Genomic DNA, 20,552 nt, shown 5'->3' on the forward strand with positions numbered 1-20,552 from the left:
GCACGTCTCTTCTCTGTAACACTGACTTTCAAATACATACACAAATATTTTCAAAAATGAAATGAAATGAAACAAAGTGCCATAGACCGTGTTATTTCTAATGAATGGCAATTGACTGACCCAGGAACTGGGAGCTAAGAAATTTCAGATTGTGGGACTGGCATTGACTGAGGGCCTCATTGCTGCATGGTAACATAGTAGATGTCATTTGCCAGAAAAGCAAGTATGTGATAGACAAAAGTGAACTTCTCTGTGTAAGGAATTCACTGCCACATCAACAGCCACAATCTACTTGTGAGGGTACAGACCTCTACGCCTTTGTTGTCTTGTCTTAGATCCTACTTCTCAACACTGTTGCCTTGGGGATTGCATTTTTAACACATATTTTTTTAAAATAAAGATAACATTTATTATTACAAGTTGCATAAAAGCAGCTTTTAAAAAATGATCTGATAGAAAAATATGTTTGAATACATTTTTTTTTTTAGGAATACCACACTACTGTATTGCCATACCTCCAGCTAAAGCTTCAAAAAAATTATAGTTCTCATAATAAAAATAGCCAGTATTTACCACAACCATCTTTGGAAAGAAACTCAAAGCATTTTCTGAATAAACCAAAGCATTTACTCCTCCACTCCCTTCCCAGGCAGTCGCTTGTGTAACACAGACGTGGTAATTGTTACGAATGAAGGGATGCTGCAGACCGCTTGGTCTACACTTTGATTTTATAGAGGAGTGAGGTTCCTCGGGGCAGCCACTCTCCATGCATTCTTTCAGCAATGAGAAAGTAACCACAAAAGTTTAGAAAGAAAATGTAATGATTTCAAACCCTTGATTTTTCTGTGTTGCAATCACTACTTCTGGTTTATTCAGAGTAAAGACAAAACGAGCAGTATTAAAATGAGTGGTATGAAAACTCACTGTCAAAGGGCACTTGGGTCAGTTTCCCACAGCCTGTCAGGTGACTCAAGCCTGTCCCTATTTACCTGGGTAAGGGGACAGCACGGCCACAGTTGTTAGCCCAGCCACAGTCTGGTCATGTGAGCTTGTAGTGTAAGTACCTGTCATTCTGAGAGAACTGATGGGATTTTTCTTTTTCTTGATAGACTCCATGACTATTCAGAAGGTGAAAGTACTGCTCTCACGTCTTCTCAAAGCTCCTGCGTCAGAACTTCAGCTGTCCTATGAAAGTACCAAAGTAAGTTCCTAGCCAAATATAAAGCCCAGCTCCACACACCTGACAAGCGATTTCAGACTGCTCCTAACACTGTCGGACGGTCAAGGTGGATCATGCGTCCGTTAGATGTATAGGGCGATCTGCTGGTTGGTTGTTTTTGGGGGACATGGAGGATATGTATAACCATATAATGTGCTTTGTTAGATCTGTCATAATCACCCTCTCAACCTTTCTTCTAATTTTAGATGCCGGGCAGAGAAATTGAACTAGAAAATGACCTAAAGTCATTGCAGTTTTATTCTGTGGAAAGTGGAGATTGTCTATTAGTGCGATGGTAACACCAACAAATAAAATTTAGAGACTAAACTGTATCATGATTAGGGTTCCCCGGAAATCAATGGCTCAGGTATGACAAAGGATGTATTTTTTTACGGGGAGGAGACTTTGTATATAATAGTAATAATAAATGCTTTCAGCCTAAGAGCTTTCTGATCTTCATATTTAAAGTTCACTGTATTTCATTATGTAAAGATTTAAATACATAGTTAATGTCTGTGATAAAACCAACAATTAAGATCACTACCATGATCTGGTTGCTCTTGCTGGGAAACGTCCCATCCTCCACCAGGTGTAACACACTATTATCTCTTTTCTCAGCTTAAAAACCAATCACATGCTTCCCCTACAGTTACAACTAAACTGAACACATGAGAATATAGGCAGTGACAGGAAAAATTCTTTCAAAGTGCCAATGATTTTGAAATCTTTCCTAATGGCACCAAAAACCCTGAGAAGTACTTGCTTTTTCTTATTCACAAAAATTTGTTTAAACTGTCATCTTTAGGGTTTATTAAATGGCACAGATAGCTACCAATGTACTACACAGATGAACCTGAAAAACCAAGGGCCAGAACTTAGAATGCTATTGGTTCTTTTTCACGTTCAAACTGTACTTCAATCTGACTGTATTTCCATCTCTCTCTCCAGCTCTGGTTTCTGTGACCACCCCGTGATCACAGGGCAGCTGCATTCTTTTTGGTTCATAATTATCTTTTTGAAGCTCCTCTAACATTCATGCTAAAATTCTGCATATCCTGAGATTTTCTGAACTAGGCCAAGTTGTAACCAAAAGTGATAGGAAATCATTACTAATTATTACTAAATTAGCCATGATGCATTTAGAAATCTTTTTTATAAAATAATTTGGTACTTTTCCTAAGCATCTTCAAATATATGGTTTAAAAACTTCTTTTATGCTACAGTATCCATTGGTTTTTACCAAGGACATCCATGTAAACAGTAAGAATTACCACACTGGGTACAGGTAACAGGGCCAGCTCACGCTCTGCCCAGAGGCTGCACGCTCTACCACCCGACCAGGAGCCAGCGTCAGCCTCCACATAGCATTCGCCTACCACACCTTTCAACATGGTGGCATCCAGTCACTGCTATCTTGCTTCACACAGGCAGGGTTCACCACACAACTCCTTCCGTTTCCACAGTTCCGTCAGTTCCTGCGGCAAATACTGTGGAGAAGACAACATCCCCGTCTCGCAGGTCTTCTCACAGAGCCACAGGCGGTCCTGGTACCTTCTGGGTCCTATGGCAGCCACCCAGATGCCCATGTTGACGTCTTCACCCTGATAGGTCTTTAACCAGCCTGCGTTGCTTGCCAACCAGCCGACAATGTCCCTGGAGATGACGCACCCCGACCCACAAGCAAAGGCAGGGTAGTCAGGACTTGGGTATTCCAACTCCTGACACTTCCCAGTTCAGTCAACGGCCCAGTTCAACCTGAAATTTCCCCACCAAAAGTTGGGCCCATCCAGATTCTTCTGGGTGATTTTGTTAAACACAGCCTCTAAGTCTACGTAGCAGTCATCATCTGTCTTGAGCAACAAATCGAAGCTGACAGTGGCCACAGTCCAGCTATAGAAGTCGAGCAGTTTTGCGGGAACATTTCGGTGTCGACTACATCCACAAAAACGATATCATCATAGATGCTGCTCTCCTCCTTCAGTAAGGCATCTTCCTCGTGGAGACTTCTTAGGTGATCAATGAGTCTCCGAGGGTGAGAATGAAGGCTGCGTAACAGAGCATCACCTTCCTGGATAGTATAAGTAAAACCACCTGCGACTCCCTCCACACTTTCCATGAGTTCACGAGGCAGTGCACCCTCCCCAGCTGCGATGACTCTGAGCACTCCTCCGCCATCATTCACCGTCACTCTGGAGATTCCGTGACACCAGGCCCAGCGCGTCCTGGCTCTCCCACACTATGGTGCCTTCAAAGCTCTCTGGCAAGATGAACTGTTCCACAGGCTTGTACCACAGCTTATTCACCTGCACACCACAGCTTGGAGGACTAAAGCGAGCAACGAAGAGGGCCTCCTTCTGTTCTGCCTGGTAGAGCTTGACGGTGATGTTCCTCTGGAAGCCCACATCACTGGCATCATAGAACACTCCTAGACTGGTAATCATGATGGGGTAGAGAACGCGGAAGCTCACGCTGACCACCCGGTCCTCAGAGAGTCCTGATGAAATGTCTTCAGGAAGACTGAAGGCTTCAATCTCCTGATTCAAAACTGGATTGGTGATGTTGAGCAGTTTGCAGGAGTAAGGGTCCTCCCTGTCTTCCACAGGCACTTCACAGCCATGAGCACCTATTATGAACTTCACAAGCACACGCTGACTTAACGCTGGATGTTGCAGCAAATGCTTCAGCCAGGTGCTTCTTATCACGTTTCGAAGTTCATGGTTATTGCGAGCTGATAACACTCCGACTACCACATTATAGTGCCTAGCTTTCCAGTGTGGTGATAAGGCTGAATTATCTTCATGTAGGTAGTCTAGCTGGAGGGTGGATAAAGGCACCCTCCAAGCACTAAGGGAACAGGAAAAATTTGCGTCAAACTAAGAGGCTATCAGGGGGTCTTGTTAGATGTAAGCTGGGATGTAGGGTTTTTGCCTTTGTATTGAACTCCAAGACACGATATAGGTCATAAGTATCTTAAGGCTGTTCCTCAAGCTATTCCACTAGGGCTTGTGCAAGAAGCAAGCAAGCTATAACACCAGCTCCAAAGGCATTACCAAGCAGTTAACACATATTTTTTAGAGGACATATTCAAACACAAAACTACCACCTATGCTTAAACGAATAGCACTTTTGACTGGAATTTTCCCCTTTGGAATAATCTTTTTAGGTATGCAAAAATCTCCCCAGCTGAGTCATCTCGAGGGCTCGGTGAATGATCTTTCCTTTATGGATTTGTTAGTAATCAGAAAATAACTTCATCAAGCATTTTCTATGTGAAAGGCATTGCAAGTATGAACTCACTGAGTGGTGAGAACAATAGTATGGGTAGAGCGTTGGTATTGTGTCTGTTGGTCAATGAGGATACTGAAGATTAAAGAAGGCCAGAAAGGGACGTGTTTGATGCAGTTTGAGGCAGCAGTCAATATGCTGCTTGGGATGACCACATCCCATAGCATGCCAGTGCTGTGTTCAAACCCTGGCTCCATTCCTGGCTAACATGCACTTGAAAGGCAGCAGGTGATGTTCAAGTAGTTGTATTCCTGTCACTCATGTGGGAGAATAGCATTGGGTCCCCCCGGATTGGGGTTTGCTCAGCTCTCACTTGAAAGGAAGAGAGAAGTAAGTTTTGCTTTATCACACAGATCTTGAGGGATGGGGGTGGAAACCTATGCAATCTGGCTTCAAATCCCAGAGGTTTATCCTTTTCACCCTATTGTCTGTTTGTTAGGATTACTGTTGAAATCGTTCTTCATGAGATTATTCGCTTGTTTCAAAAATATATGAAGACAGAAGAACAGGATCAAGAAATCTTATTTTTCTCACAGTACCAAACAAAACAAAGGGGTTTTAATTTTCCTTTCCTCCTTCAGGTTAAAAGGGCACTGTCCTCACAGCAAAGATGTGAGCTAGGTCTCGGGTGCCCTGATTGTGGAGAGCACACAGGATTTAGCTGTGTACATCGGAAATGTTTGCAAACAGTACAGTATTGATTTGGGCCTTCCAATGAATGAGAACACAAGCAGCCACACATGGCGTGCCTTTTTGCTCAAATGAGAGCAAAGCATTAATCAGATCCAGACATTTAGAACCTTATATTAAAGAGAGATATATAGATATGAATCCCATAGATGCTTGCTTCTGTCATTTTACTTTAATTGTCATTTTGCAGTTTCAACAACAGAAGATCCATTAGGCTTTCTCCCTCAATCAATACACAATATATTATCAGTCTAGACGACCAAAAATGACTTGTGCAAAATACCAGCGTGTTGCGTTTTCATTATGTAAATGGAACACTGCAGGAGAATTAATTGATTATTCAGTTACTATGGATCCGTCTCAGATGTCTTACTGAGATAAGAGAGAAACTTATCAAACCTCTCCAGTGACTATAACTTAAGAAGGAATAAAAAGTGAGAGAGAGGGAGAAAAAGAGAGGAGAGAGAGCCAGAGAGAGGCAGGGGGCAAACCCAGAGTGTGTTTCAGCTTCATTGGCAACTGGGAAAAACCTAGGAAATGTTGAGAGAGAGAGAGAGAGAGAGAGAAATCCATGAGTATGTTTATTGTAACAAAAATGCGGAGAGTTATTACACTGCTTATTGTTCAGGGATCAAAAAACCATCTTAAAACACACAAACAGAATTGTGATGTATGCAGTGAGGGTCTTCTTTAGCTCTACTAAACACTCAGGCTGTTTGTCATTAAAATAATTGCTTCATATTTTTGTTTCTTTTTTTCTTGCTACCTCCCTCCATCCCTCCCTTCCTTCATTTTTTTTTCTTCCTTTCTTCATTTCATAGAAATTGGGGAGTTAAGGAATTTTGTTTTTTCTATTTATGACACAATCAAGAAGAAGCATGAGCTGAGAAAGCATGTGCATGGCTTCAATTGTTTTCCTCTTCTTATAAACAATGGAGAAAAATAGTTTCCACTGCTATTAAGTGGAATATGGAAATTGGAAATATGTAATATGGAGTATATGGAAGTTGGACCTCAACTTACACTTTATGGTTTTGGATTTTGAGTACCATTCAGTAGTCACATGCTTCTTTGGTAGCACAGAATCTGTGCCACTCTTATTAGACGGCATTGCCCCTGCACAGAAGTTATCACACCTTGGGGGAATTACCTGCAGAACAGTTACAACACCGTGTTTACAGTGTTCTTAAGATACCACAGGTCAATCTGTTTAAAAGTATGTTCAAGTTTTTTTTCAGATAGCCAAAACCTCAAATGGCAAGCTCCAAAATACTGAAGGTTGTGACAGCACTGAGGAGGAATGCATTAGGACTCATAAAGCAATCATTATGGAGAACAATCTCTCTGTCTATACCAAATATAGCATCTCATAGTAACCAGGCCAAATTCAGCCACACATCTGTATTATTTTTTCATGTAAGCCAGATTTAGTCAGAGGAAGATTAGCCTGGAGACAGAATATCAAATGTGGGGCATGGTTTTAGCAAGGAACTTTGATATATTTGTTTCTTATCATTACACAAACAGTGCATTAAAACAACATGAACTTATTAGCTCATTGCTCTGCGCATCAGAAAATTTAGATGGTTGTACCCAAATCATAGTGTTGGCAGAAATAATTCTTCTGGAGGTCTTAGGGTTTAATTAGTTTCCTTAGCATTTCCAGCTTCCAGAATGTGACCACGTTCTTGACTGGGGTCCCTGCACAACTTCAACGCTAGACGGTAAGAGTTGGGGGAGATTTCCTCAATGGTTTACTTTAATAGTGATTCCTTTGGCATTTTGCTTTTTATGAATTGTAGGAACCGCAATAAGTGTTTTTTTTTTCCTTAAGATTTATTTAGTCATTTATTTGAAAGAATTACAGAAGTGGGGACACACGCACAGAGGGAGAGGGAGATAGAAAAGGGAAGAGAGCAAAAAAGGGAGAGATCTCTCATGTGATGGTTCACCGCCAAGATGCAATTGTAGGTGTTTTAAAGGACCACCTGAATAATCCAGTACAACTCCTTCATTGTGTATTTGCTTATTTGACAGTTACACAGACAGACAGACAAAGAGGAAGAAAGGGAAGGAGGCAAGGTGAAAGAATCATGCCTGGTTAATTCCCCAGATGGCTGGAACAACGTGAGCTGGACCAGGCTGAAGCCAGAAGCCAGGAGGTTCCGTGGGGGTCTCTCATGTGCTGGCAGGGACCCAACCATGTAGGACAATCTTCTGCTGTTTTTCTCAGGCCAAAGATTATTATGATTTTTATACAGTGTATGAAAAATGCTTAGGTACTTTGGGATACATAGTAAGCATTCAGGAGACAGACTCTGAGACGTTAATGTTCTCCGTATTCCTATGCTATCGCTTCCCACAATTCTTACCAAATGAGAGATATACTTCTAATAGGTAAGTTTTTTTTATTTTTTAGCTGTAAAAGGAACCAACAGTCATAAGGATGGTTCCAAACTAGGAACAGTTATAATTTGTGCTTGTTATTGACCTTATGCTTTCAAAAGCTGGGCAAGCATAGACATCAGAGGCAGGAGGTTCAGTTCCTTTTAAAGTTTTTGAGGGTTGTTTTTTTTTTTTTTTTTTTAATAAGGTTTACTTTATTTATTTGGAAGTCAGAGTTACGGAGGCAGACAGGGAGAGACAGAGACACAGAGAGACTCTTTCTACCTTTGGCTCGTTTTCCAGATGGCTACATTGGCCTGAGTCGAGCTGGGCCAAATCTAGGAGCCAGGAATGTCATCCGAGTCCTTCATGTGGCTGTTTAGGTAGAGGCTCAAGAACTTGAGTCATCTGTGGGTTTTCCCAAATTAGCAGGGAACTTGATTAGGCGTAAAGCAGAAGGGATTCGTAAGTGTAGCCGAAGGGGATACCAGAACTGAAGACAGCAGCTTAATCCACTGTGCCATAATGCCAACAACCCTCCAACTGTTTTTTTTTTTCAGTGTTTAACAAGTTAAATATAGTTCATAGGTACAGTTCTCCGAGTGTAATCAAATTCTCTTTCTCCCTTCCCTCCTCCTTTTTTCTCTTTTTATCTTTCATACTTGAGATAACAGATCTTTATATTGCATTTAAGGGTGCTTAATACTACAGTAAATAGAGTCAAACAATTCAAAAGAAGAATCATCTAGTGTAAATTCAGTCACTACTATCAACAATGAGCAAACGGAAAAATAAGAAAGCTCATTTCTGAGTTCTTGGTCCTTCCACTCTGTTAGGACTCTGTTGTAGCCACAGATCTCCACAAGAACTGTGAGATCCAACAGTTTTTTTTTATTTTCTTAAATGTTTTCCCTCTACTTTTCTCAGGGATCGGACTTGGTTTTGGGGGCATTCTGGATATTGACAACAGGAATTTGGGTGCTGGAGAGGAGGAGGAGATGGCTAGAATCTGATAAGATAAATGCCATTTGTACTTCCCTCTTCTCTCCCTATACAGGACTTATAATAGTGACATAAAAATTCACACATATTAAGGTGTTCAGTGATGTTCAAATTAGCTGCATGGATCTGATTTGGTTTTGAAATGAGTGAGAGTCATGAGAAGTGATCTGTCACCGCCTCCCACTCACTTAACCAATCCCCTTTCAAACGCCAACGGCTGGAGTCTTTCAATAGTGGGGAAGCTCTGATAGCCTATGTAAGAATCCAAACACTCAGAGTCAGGCTGAACTGAAAAGTAGAGGAAGAAAATTGTCATCGAAATTTTCTTGTGTCCTGGTGGTGGAACGTAGGTCATATGCAAATATTAGGTCATTAAGTATAAGAATCTTAGATATTTGCAGATTTTGGTATCGTTGGGCAGTTCCAGATCCCTGGAGAGAGAAAATGGAATTGCTATAGTGACTTTAAAGTACTATATGACTTGGAGACTTTGAGAGAAATACAGTAATTATTAATTGTGCAAGAGAACCCATAGAAAAGAATTGATGATGGCAAGTGGACGTTCAATAGGGGATAATGTTATTTTAGGCTTTAAATGAATGAGTAAAATTTTGAGTAAATATGAAATATATCTGCTCTCATACTAGCTTTCTTTTTTTTAAGTTGTGCATTTTTAGAAGATTTATTTATTTTATTGGAAAGGCAGACTTGCAGAAAAAGGAGACATGGAGAGGAAGATCTTCTAACCTCTGTTTCACTTCCTAAATGACCACAGTGGCCAGAGCTGAGTTGATCTGAAGCCAGGAGCCAGAGGCTTCCCCTGGGTCTCACATGTAGGTACAACATCCCAATAATCTGAGCCATCTTCTGCTGCTTTCCTAAGCCGTAAGCAGGGAGCTGGATGGAAAGTGGAGCAGCCAGGATATAAATCTACTGGCACCATTTGTGGATACTGGTGTTTGCAGGCAAAGGATTAGCCAGTTAATCTATGGAGCTTCTCCTATAAATTTTTCATCAGACTATAAATATGATCATATATTTTTTTAAGATTTATTTTTTATTGGAAAGGAAGATATATAAAGAGGAAGAGAGACAGAGAGGAAGATCTTCTATCCAATGATTCAATCCCCAAGTGACTGCAATGGCCAATGCTGTGCCAATCTGAAGCCAGGATCCAGGAACTTCTTCCAGGTCTCCCTTGTGGGTGTAGGGTTCCCAAGGCTTTGGGCCATCCTCCACTGCATTCCCAGGTCAGAAGCAGGGAGCTGGATGGGAAGTGGAGCTGCCGAGATTAGAACTGGTTCCCATATGGGATCCCAGGCATGTTCAAGGTGAGAACTTTAGCTGGTAGGCCACTGAGCCAGGCCCAGTGTGATAATATTCTTTCAGTCCAAGAATACAAAACCAAACAATGGCTCTTTTGATCTAATATCTGTCCAGTTATTTCATTTTTCCCTTTTTTTTGAAACTAAGATTCTCGAAAGACTTTGTCTGTACACCCAGTGCCCACATTCTCTTCTCCTCACTTCTTTACCTAAATCAGGGGCGACACATTCTCATTTATTTCATGAAATGGTTACTGATGAGTTTACCTCTGAGTTTTGCTTCAGATTCTCTTTCTTGGAAATGCCACACCATTTCCAGACTGTTGGATTATCTGTGTGTATGAAAACTTTAAATACACTATCATAGTTAAGTATTATCAAAACAGTGAATTAACATTTGACTATAGATATCAATCAGTAAGTGCAGATGAATCAATGCATGCCTATCACTTGCCATCTAAAATCATTCTAACCATGCATATTCATCTGCTATTCTAGCTAATAAACCAAGCTGTTGCCTGTAGAGTTCAATTTTTTTTAAAGTTTTAGTAGGTAAAAAATAATGATGATGAAGTAATGAGGAGGCTACATATTGAAATGCTAACTCAAAGTGTGGACTTACATAACTGACGATATATCATCCTGACTGACACCTTCTTGGACCAATCAAGATAATTCCGTGCCTATAAAATTGGCTGAGGGAAAAAAAAATTGGCTGAGGAAGTCAGCATGATTGATCCAGGATAATCAGCAGGTTTACTGGAAGCAGCAGCTCATTGAAGTTCTGCTGGCCCTGCATAATATGTGCCTTCCTTCCTCCTGGTGGAAGAGAGTGAAGTTTCCCTATATTTAAAATAGTCCTCATCCTAAGAAATAAAACTTCCAATACAATGTATACATTCATACATGCGTAGCTGTAGATAGAGTATCATAATACAATATTTGCCCTTAATTAGATGAGATACGCTTGCACCTGTTCCCCCACTGACTTAGTAAATACTACTTGTGAACAACTAATCAGTTTCATGACCTGTTTATGGGCTTTGAGCTACAGTCTCAAAATATATCTACCTTACACAAAATTTGTCTATTGTTCCTCTTAGATTTATTGAAGTATATAAAATCGGAAAATAAAAGTGTGTGAATTTAAGGTAAAAGATGTTTCTCAGATATACATACATATTGCGAAATCATTAGCACCATCAAGTTAGTTAACATGTCTATCACCTCATATAGTTAGCATGTGTCTATAAAAGAGTATTTAAGATTTACTCTCAGCAAATGGTAAACATGCAGCATAGCAGTGTGTTTTCCAGCCAGTATACTGTACATTAGCGCTTCAGAACTTAATCATAACAAAGAACAACCACCCTGCTCCTCCAACTACTTTTCTACTGTTTGGTTCTATAACTTTGGCTTTTTCAGGTTCCACATATAACTGAAGTCACATACCATAGTATTTATCTTGATTTGGCTGGTTTCACACATTTAGTGTAACAGTATTTTAAACATGTTGCTGGAAACGACAAACCTTTCTATTTTTTTGTAGTCCAAAATACTTGCTAATGGGTTCATCAACGACAGACAAACACATTGTTGTCAAATCTTGGCTTTTGAGAGTATTGGCTGCAATGAGCATAGCAGTACAGGTATCACTTTGAGATTCGTATTTGTTTACTTTGTATGTAAATTCTTTTTATCTATTTATTTTTAGATGATGTTGACATAGTTGATCAGGGTGGGAAGGATCAAGGGTGAGGGAAAAGTGGGTGTGATCATTGTTTGCTGGTTTGATAACATAGCTTTGTTTCTCTTTATGAGTACCTTGTCTGAGTTTCAGAACTATCAAAGCTACTTGAGTAGAATCCTTGGAGCCTGCTCCACATTGAAGACCCTGGGATGATAGTGGGTGACTGTCCCGCATCCCTGGGTGCTGAGGTGGTTGGCAGGCTTAGTGCGGCTTCTCCCCTTATCTCCTTTTCTCCCCCAGATACAGGAGGAAGAAAAACAAAATTTGGAAACAATGCTCTTACCCACTTTCCCCTAAACCTCGATCCTTCTCATCCTGATCAGCTGTGTAAATATCAAAAATAAAAATTTTAAAGATGACCTTGTCTATTTGTGGTTTTTATGTGCCCATAAAGATGTTAACATTTATTTTCTGTGTAACATGCCTTCAGAATTTTTTATAGCAATTGCATTAAATCTTTAGGTTAATTTGGATAGTGTGATCAGCAACAATATTAGTCTTCCGATCCATGATCATCAGATATCTTTTGAATTATTTGTACCTTATTTAATTTTTTTCTTTAGTATCACAGTTTTTAGTGTACAGCTCTTATTCTTCTTTGCTTCAATTTGTTCCTGGTTTGTTACTTTTGAAGCTATTATAAATGCGATTATGAAATTTAATTTTCAGATATTACGAAGTCCACTGAAAGCATTTGCAAATGGTCACCCACGAAACAATGAAACAGAAACAGAGAAGACATTCTTGTTAACTGTATAGACCAATGTGACATTTGGCTGGGTTGCAAGATGCTCAGTTTGTAGATTTTGGTCTTAGGAGTGGTTATAGAGGAATAGCACTTTATGGGTCAGTTTTTTTCAACTGGTTTGGGGTTCTGGAATTAATTTTCTGGTATGATTTCATTTTAAAGTGCTGATAAGTCTATAGTCAATGATAAAAGCAGTCAATTTAGATCACGATACATTTAGCAAAAAAAATGAAAAAAGTCTGCATTGAATATTGCTAATAAATCACTGGTGAGAAACAAGAAGGTGAGTGATAGTGTACTCAATATTTTCAAACATTTTGGAAAATAAATTAGCGTAATTAAGTTAGACTTTTGCTCTTAGTGTCACTGGGCAAACTAGTGAAAGCAAAGGTGAACTCAGGAATTTGATATCAGCTCAATCGTCACCTAAGTGACTAGAACATTTCTGTCTCTGCCCATAAAGGGAGCCTTATTTCCTCAAGCCAATGGGATGAAATTGCTGAAAATGAAGAACTGAATTTCTTCCCATTACTGGTTGAATTACAATGTGAGACTCAATCTCCTCAAATTTCAGAGTATCTACTGTTAGCTGGAGTGTACTGGTTAGGGAAAAATGGGATCCTCTAAGCTGAGATGATGATGTATGGGGAGGTGATTATGGTATGACCAGATTTTATTTTTATTAAGGTCTTTCATTTATTTTTATTTTATTTTTGTTTTAGAGAGAGAGAGCCAAATTGAGGGAGAACCCCTCTGTTTTTGGACAACTATTAGACCTTTAAGGGACTTCTCACTCTTCAGGTCCCCACGCTCCCTGGGGTGTGGAGACCTCAGGGAGGCAGCTCAGTCACATGATCAGTGGGCTTGTCTGCCAGAGGGGAGTGGGTTGTCTGAGAATCCACCACGGGGCTCCCTGAGGGGTCCTGGGCACTTGGTACTGGATAAATTCACACTTTGAACAGGGTTGGGGGAGATCTGTAGGCCCCCTGCGTCCCTCCCCCAGGACCCTTGCCGAGCCAGATGTTCTGAAGAGGTGAAGCCCCCTCCCCCTACTGAGGCTTGAAATCCATCCACACACTGGCACCAAGCTGTGAAAACTCTGGAGGCCTAGAGGCTCCCTGTGGGGGGCATCTGTCCAGCATGTAGGGCCCGAGCCCCTGGCCAGCAAAGCTGGAGACCTCCCATGCCTGCACTGTCTGTACCCAGGGAGGCCCAGCAGCCTAAAAAGCAGATTCAACGATTTGAAGAACCTAAGTGTTTTCTGCTTTTGTGATTTCAGACTTACTTGATTGGCTGTTGGCTGTGTGAACTCCAGGCCTGACAGTTTACTGACACCTGGCAGGACACCTGGCAGGTCACACAGGCAGAGCAGCCCTCAGAAAGGAGGCCCCTGGTCTTAGAAAAGACCCACTACCCTACAGCCCATCGGTTTGTACTTTTTGAAAGTTGCTTGCTTCAAACCCACCAATAGAAGCCTGCCATCTTGCTCTTTCTAAAAGTTAACAGTTAAACTGACCAATCATGACTGTATAATTATATGGAATTGGCCTGAAATGTATAAAAACCATGTGCTGTTAAACCTCAGCCCTTTTCCCCTTTTATTCTTCTGGACTGTCTTCTTCCTCGTCTGCCGCAGCTTGTCCTGCTTCGGTCACCTTAGCAGAGGCTGTTACTGCTCCCCCGTCCTGCTGGGCTGGGAGCCTAGGTTAGGTTTTGATAAACTGCCTTTATGCGTTTGCATTTACTTCAGATTCCTAATGATTTTTTGTGGATCGCAAAATCCCGGTACAACAGATTGTGTTAGCGTCCGGTTTTGTCAATTTCTCATGAACGACAAAGAGCCTCACTGATAATGCAAAAGCAAGCATAGTGTATTGTTCCAGCATGCTGGGGTCAGACTGATCTTGGGGCATGCAGGCCAGCCAAGGAGGGGGTCAGACCCTGAACTAGCAAAAGGCTAGAGATTATATAGGCCCCTTCAGTCATTACATGCATTATTGCCTGCACAAATTCAAACACAGCATTCAGCTTAAAGAGTAATACATTTTAGACACATCATCTTTAGGGCTTCCAGGTGCAAACAGTCCACTTCATTCCCAGACACATCATCTTTAAGGCACCTGTGTCTAGACAGCTCATTCTGTTCCCACACACATTATCTTTATGGCGCATCCTGTTCCTGGGACAGGATGATTGTGCCACTGTCGTCCTGCACCTGGTTGCATTCTATAGATAAGGCTTTTGACACTGTTCACAAGGTCACAGAGGGACAAGGAACACATTTATCTCTAATGTAGAGTTTTCCCATGGTCCAGATGCATTCCAACCTAGCAAAGCAGCAGCTTCTTGGCACGAAGGGACCTAACATTGCCTAACGCTAACATTCTAATATTATACTAATACTCTAACAGTTGATGCTGGGCGGTGCCTGGCATGAGACTCAGAGTTCACAATGTTGGATGTCACTGATGCAGTGAAGTTCCTTGCACTTGAGCTCACTCACAGGAGCCAGCTTCTTAATGTTCAGATCAGCCAAGGAAGAAAAGGGGACAGTTGAAGGTGGGCACCTCCAGGAGGACTGAGGGTGGGCACCTCCAGGAGGACTGAGGGTGGGCACCTCCAGGAGGACTGAGGGTGGACACCTCCAAGAGCGCTGAGGGTGGGCACCTCTAGAAGGGCTGAGGGTGGGCACTGTCTTTCCCCAGGAAAAGGAGGGATCGCCCAGGGCCCACGACCCCACAGGAAGAGAGCAGGACCTGCCTCCTGCTCACAATGACTTATCAGCATCGATCGTCTCTAAAGATAATTGATCATTGACAACCCCATTAGGTATACAGTTATTTGATCAACCACATGCTGATGATAACTGCATGATAAAGTTAAATCATCGCAGCCTCACAAACACAGCATTCAAGCCGCTGCCTTCATACGAGATGCAGGCTCATTGTTCTTGCAGAGAGAACCGGAGGCTTCCAGCACACTTCATCCACAAGGTGGGAGCCAAATTCCCACCAGGAGAGGCAGGAGAAGGAAAATTAAAAAATTAAAATAACAAAAAAGCCCATTAAATTTAAACGATTGAAGAAAATTGTACTCATGTGCAGCAAGCACAGTGTCTAGATTTTGCATGGTGCACCTGAAGGGCTACAGGCATTCAGAGAAGAACAGAGACTAGCATGCTGACGTTGCAAGTTAATAGCACTCATCTTTGTTTGCAGCATCCCAAATGGGCACAGGTTCCTGTCCCGGCTGCTCCACTTCACCTCCAGCTACTTGCTTGTGGCCTGGGAGAGCAATGCAAGATGGCCCAAAGCCTTGTGACCCTGCACCCATGTGGGAAACCCTGAAGAGGCTCCTAGCTTTAGATCAACTCAGTTCTGGCTGGTTGTGGCTGCTTTCCTTCTCTCTGTAAATCTGCCTTTCCAATAAAATGAAATAAATCCTTTCTAAAAAGACCAACAAGTGTGTTGGCTGTGGCAAGTCCTATCTGTGCAGCTCCTCAAACTTGAAAATGCATGAGGTACATCTCCCCAACATCTCAGTTGTGCTTGTGGCTGCGTCCTCAGGCCAGGTGTCCCTGCGTGCTGGGCACAGTGGGCAGAGGCAAGCACTCATGCTCTGGAGCCTGCCAGACCTGGCCACAGGCGATGGGCAGCAAGCAGTGGGCAGGTGCACAGTAGCCCCTTCTGGACCAATCTTGAGTCTTTCGCAGCCAAGAAATCCCAGTCACTAAAGGACAGGGCTAAGAGTTTCCACATGTGCTGGGGTCAGTGAGGCGGATGTGGAAGACATGGTGTGAAGAGAATTGTTCCATTGCAGGCAGGGCCGCAAGGAATTTCCTGCTGCATGGCAGGGCCCGGTGGATGTCTCTGCATTCACCTGAAGGCATTTCCATCATCCTTGCATGGACACTGGACAACCCAACTGAGATTTCTGTAATCTGTTTAGGCATTGTCTGCTTCTGCTGAGTTGGTCTTTATTATCAATGCGAGTTTGGAAGTTGATGTTGCTGATAATGTCTTGGCAAAAGAGCCTTTTACAATTCATGCTGTCTCTGTCTCTGCTGCCCCCATTGGCCATCCTTGATCTTTAGCTCCCTCCTTCCGTGATGCATTTCCTCCCTTAACCGATTCAAGACTAAGTTGTAGAATGAGGATTGTAATGGGACTGTGTTACTGATTGACATGCACCATCTATTGGGAACGTCCTGACCACAGGGTAAGGATGGATAACACACTGCTTTAAGGTGAAACAAATGGCAGAATTATCCTTAGAAACACCCACTTGACTGTGACGTAAAAAGTCTGTGCCAGAGCTTGTGACTGCTTCTGTGTAATTAAAGTGGACAGCTTTCTTGCATTGTCCATTATGATCCTGGAACTGTAGTGGTCCGTTTATTTTCTCCACGCCTATTCCACACAGCTCCCCCATACCTGAAGGTAGCCTTGGTTATATTATAGCAATGCTGCCAATCAGCCTTCCATTCACAGATAGTTGGCCCTTTCCATTCCTGTCTGACGAGATTCACTCTATCACCTGTGGAAACTAATGATCTCTAAGGCCAATGCCACGTATGATGATGTTGATTCGTCTTAGGATTCATCCCTACCACTCTACATTTGTTGGAACCCATCACTGCACTGAAACACCAGCAGTCCCCTAAAAATGTTTTATGGGTAAGTGGCTATATTCCAAAGATTATTAGAAGTTTCTGATTTTCTGTTTACCGACAAAAAGCTAAGGAACTAAAGTTGGAATTAATTCTACAAGTTTTGAATAATGATTAAAGGAAAGTAAAGTTAGCACTGTTCAAATTTAATGATTTGGAGCCTTCAATTATAAATTCTGCCTTTTATAATTATAGTTGCTGGTTTAGAAAGGCTCTAAGCGTTTGCATTGTTGGGCTGATGCATGGACCAAAAGGTGACTGACTACATAGACATAGTAAGCTTGCCTTGGTTTAATAGAGCTGAAGGGATTCAAAAATAGGGAGAAATTGGAATATTGGAATGGAATTTTCATTTAAGAGCAAATAGCTGTTTCTATTGGAACAATCTTTATTATTTTTTGATACATCTGCAAGTACACTTCTGGAAGAGTCTTACCTTTGTGTTGGTAGCTGGAGTAAGTCAAGTGGCCATTCCTACTGCTAGTGGGTATCCATATCCAATCTGTTAGTGGATTGAATGGAACAAAAAAGTAGAGAATGTCTGAATTAATGCTGCCTGATCACTTCCATTGGACCACTAATAACGACTAATACTTTCCTTTGTGATCTTTGTTTTTGTATCCTCAGTAATTCTCTCTGTCTCTTTATATGTCTCTGTATATCTGTATCTATACTACCTGTTTCCTAGTGTCACAGCTTTGGATGAAATTCAACTTTCCTGGGTCTCTAAACTGCAGGTGGCAAATTGTGAAACTTCTACTATTCTATGATTGTATCAGGTGATGCATTGTAATAAGCTAGAAAGAAATACACACACACACACACACACACACACACACACACACACACACACACTCACACACACCGGTATTTGGGATTGCTTATTCTGTTTCTCTTGAGAACCCTATACAGAAGAATTCATGCTCTTATTTGCTTACCTTCAGGGTCTACAATGCCAGTAGATTTTTTTCCATGTCTATAGTAAGCTCTCCACTTCTCATGAATTAAATATGATCTTCCCAATATTTCTAACCTTCATTTCTTTGATAATATACAGTGTTTGTCTGCTAGCTATTGACATAAGGAGAAAAGATAGAAATTCTATATTTTGTTCTGACTCAGTCTTCTGTTAGCTTCTGCATGCATCTAATGGAAGTAGATAAAATGATTTTTTTAATGTAAAAAATACTTCATAAGTTATAAAAATTAGATTTCTATTATTTTAGTTGTCAGAGTGTGTATCTAATGAGCTCATATATAGGCATCTGATGAGCTCAAAGCAGAGGAATGTAGGACTCTGACTGTCTCACACTGGAGGAACACAGTGAAATGAAAGGAATATGGGTTATAGAGAGAACATAACTTGTTTGAATTCAGATCAAACTCTGTCATTTATTAAGTATAACTGTGTAACCTTGGAAAATTTATGTAAATTTTCTGAGCCTCTTCCTGATGCGAGGATAATATCATCTACTTTATATAGAGTTGTTTTGAGAATTACATAAAATAATATATTCAGAATGCTTAGCATGGTGAATAATGCAAATTAAAAGGGAGGCTCAGAAATCTAGAGAAACTGCCTAGAGCATTTCGCTCTAGTGAAAATATAATAGAAGCCATATATACACATCTGAATTTCCTGCAGTAATCATTTTAACAAAGATTAAAAGAAAAAGTATAATTAATTTCAACAATATTTTACTTAGTCCAACATATCCAAAACATTGTCATTTCAGCATGTAATGTATACAAGTAATTATATTAAGCTATTTTACTTTTTAGCACAGTGCCATTTATTCTGTCAACATTGTACAGCGTCAGAATATTCCAATTTAGAAGCTAAATTTTAATTGAAAATATTCGATCTTTATTTATATTTCACAAAATGTACAGCTGAAAAATTATCTGCATACCTTTATTTTCCCAAAATTGTATCAGCTTGAAAATGTGATTAATCTTAAAATTAATTAAAATAAAAAATTTGTTTCCTTATTTTTACTAGCCACATTTGAATTAGTGAGCAGCCACAGTGGTTCCTGGCCCCATATTGGGCAGTACTTTGAGGCATGAGAGGTGCCATGCCTTTACACTCTGCAAACAGGAGACTTCCCTCCAGGATTTTTGAGGCACAAAAGCAGAGGTTTCCTTTAGCAGACAATAGATTGAAAAAGACCATTCGTAAGAAAACTAACATTACAACTCTCCGTGGAGACCCTATGCATGGGAGGCCATGGTAAATCACAGTCCACAACCACTACCCTCCACTGCCGATGAGCTGTCTTCATCTAACAATGAAAGGAGATAAAGAAGGTAGAGTTGGGGAAGCGATTATATTCTGGTCCAAACCTTGGAAACTCCTCTCTGGTCTAGGGACACAAAGAAGAATGCTGACACAGGAATATAGACTTGGGTTAGGGTAGTAGACAGGAAATAAGTGTACAGAGAATGGAACTGGGGAAATGCAGAGGGATCCACATATTAATTGCCCACAGAGCTCATCAACAAAGAGAAGAAACTAGGTGATTCAGGAGATCACAGAGAGGAGCTGCGGGACTGAGTGCAGGAACAGACAACATGCATTGAAGCCGGTGAGGTTCCCGAGTGGAACAGCCATCTACTCAAGAGAGGGGAGAACTTACATTTACACCCTCAAAATTCAGCCAGCCACAGTACAGAATCACTGTTCTGCTGAAGAAGACACATAAGGCTGATACCTTATGAAAAGAAATATATAATCTTACATCTGCAATAGGGCTAATAAGTTCCACAGAGCATCTCATTTTATAAATGCAAAACTTGAATTCGACCTCACCTCTAAGTAGTGATGCGTTCAGCAGTGCACCCTTACCTCCTATTTGTCAACCCGATGCTCCAAAGTTGTTTTTGCTTCAGAATATGTTCCTGATATTTATTAACAGGTATGTAAGCCACTAGTGGAGTGAGTCTTTTGTCCTTTGAGAAGAGAAAAAAAGTGAAACCCTGGCTTGGGCTAAGAGACCACTCTGTGGCTATCAGGAACTACACGTTCAATGTAAGGATCACTGGGCACATATGTCTATTGATCTAATAGGTGGTTCCTTTGACTTAAGCTTTGAAACATACACTGACCAGATTTGTTAAATGACTGAAAACAAGCAAACGGATGTCACTTCATTGATGGGCATTAAAATATACCATCAGCTAAACATTGAAACAACAATATTTCTGCTATTTTGCATTATGTGAAAACAGTATTACTTAATTTAGTCTTTAATGTAAACAATTTTGGGATGAAAATCTTTGAAAGTGAAAAGAGTGAAAGAAAGAGCAAATACAACAAAGCTCTCATACCCTGATCACTTCACAGAGGTCTGCAACTGCCAAGGTTGAGCTGGACAGACGCTGGAATTAGGACCTCTACTTTGATTGTCCACGTGGATGTCGGGGACCCAGCTCCTTGACCCACCGCCTGATTCCTCATAGGACACACATCATCAGGT

General features: G+C 41.1%; 1 pseudogene; it reads right to left on the reverse strand.

Moving 5' to 3' along the window:
• Positions 1 to 2,155: 2,155 nt before the first annotated feature.
• Positions 2,156 to 6,305, reverse strand: LOC131478175 (UDP-GalNAc:beta-1,3-N-acetylgalactosaminyltransferase 2-like; annotated as a pseudogene).
• Between the last annotated feature and the right edge of the window lie 14,247 nt (positions 6,306 to 20,552).

The sequence above is a fragment of the Ochotona princeps genome, chromosome 2 (assembly GCF_030435755.1).
Source record: "Ochotona princeps isolate mOchPri1 chromosome 2, mOchPri1.hap1, whole genome shotgun sequence".
NCBI classification, from domain to species: domain Eukaryota; kingdom Metazoa; phylum Chordata; class Mammalia; order Lagomorpha; family Ochotonidae; genus Ochotona; species Ochotona princeps.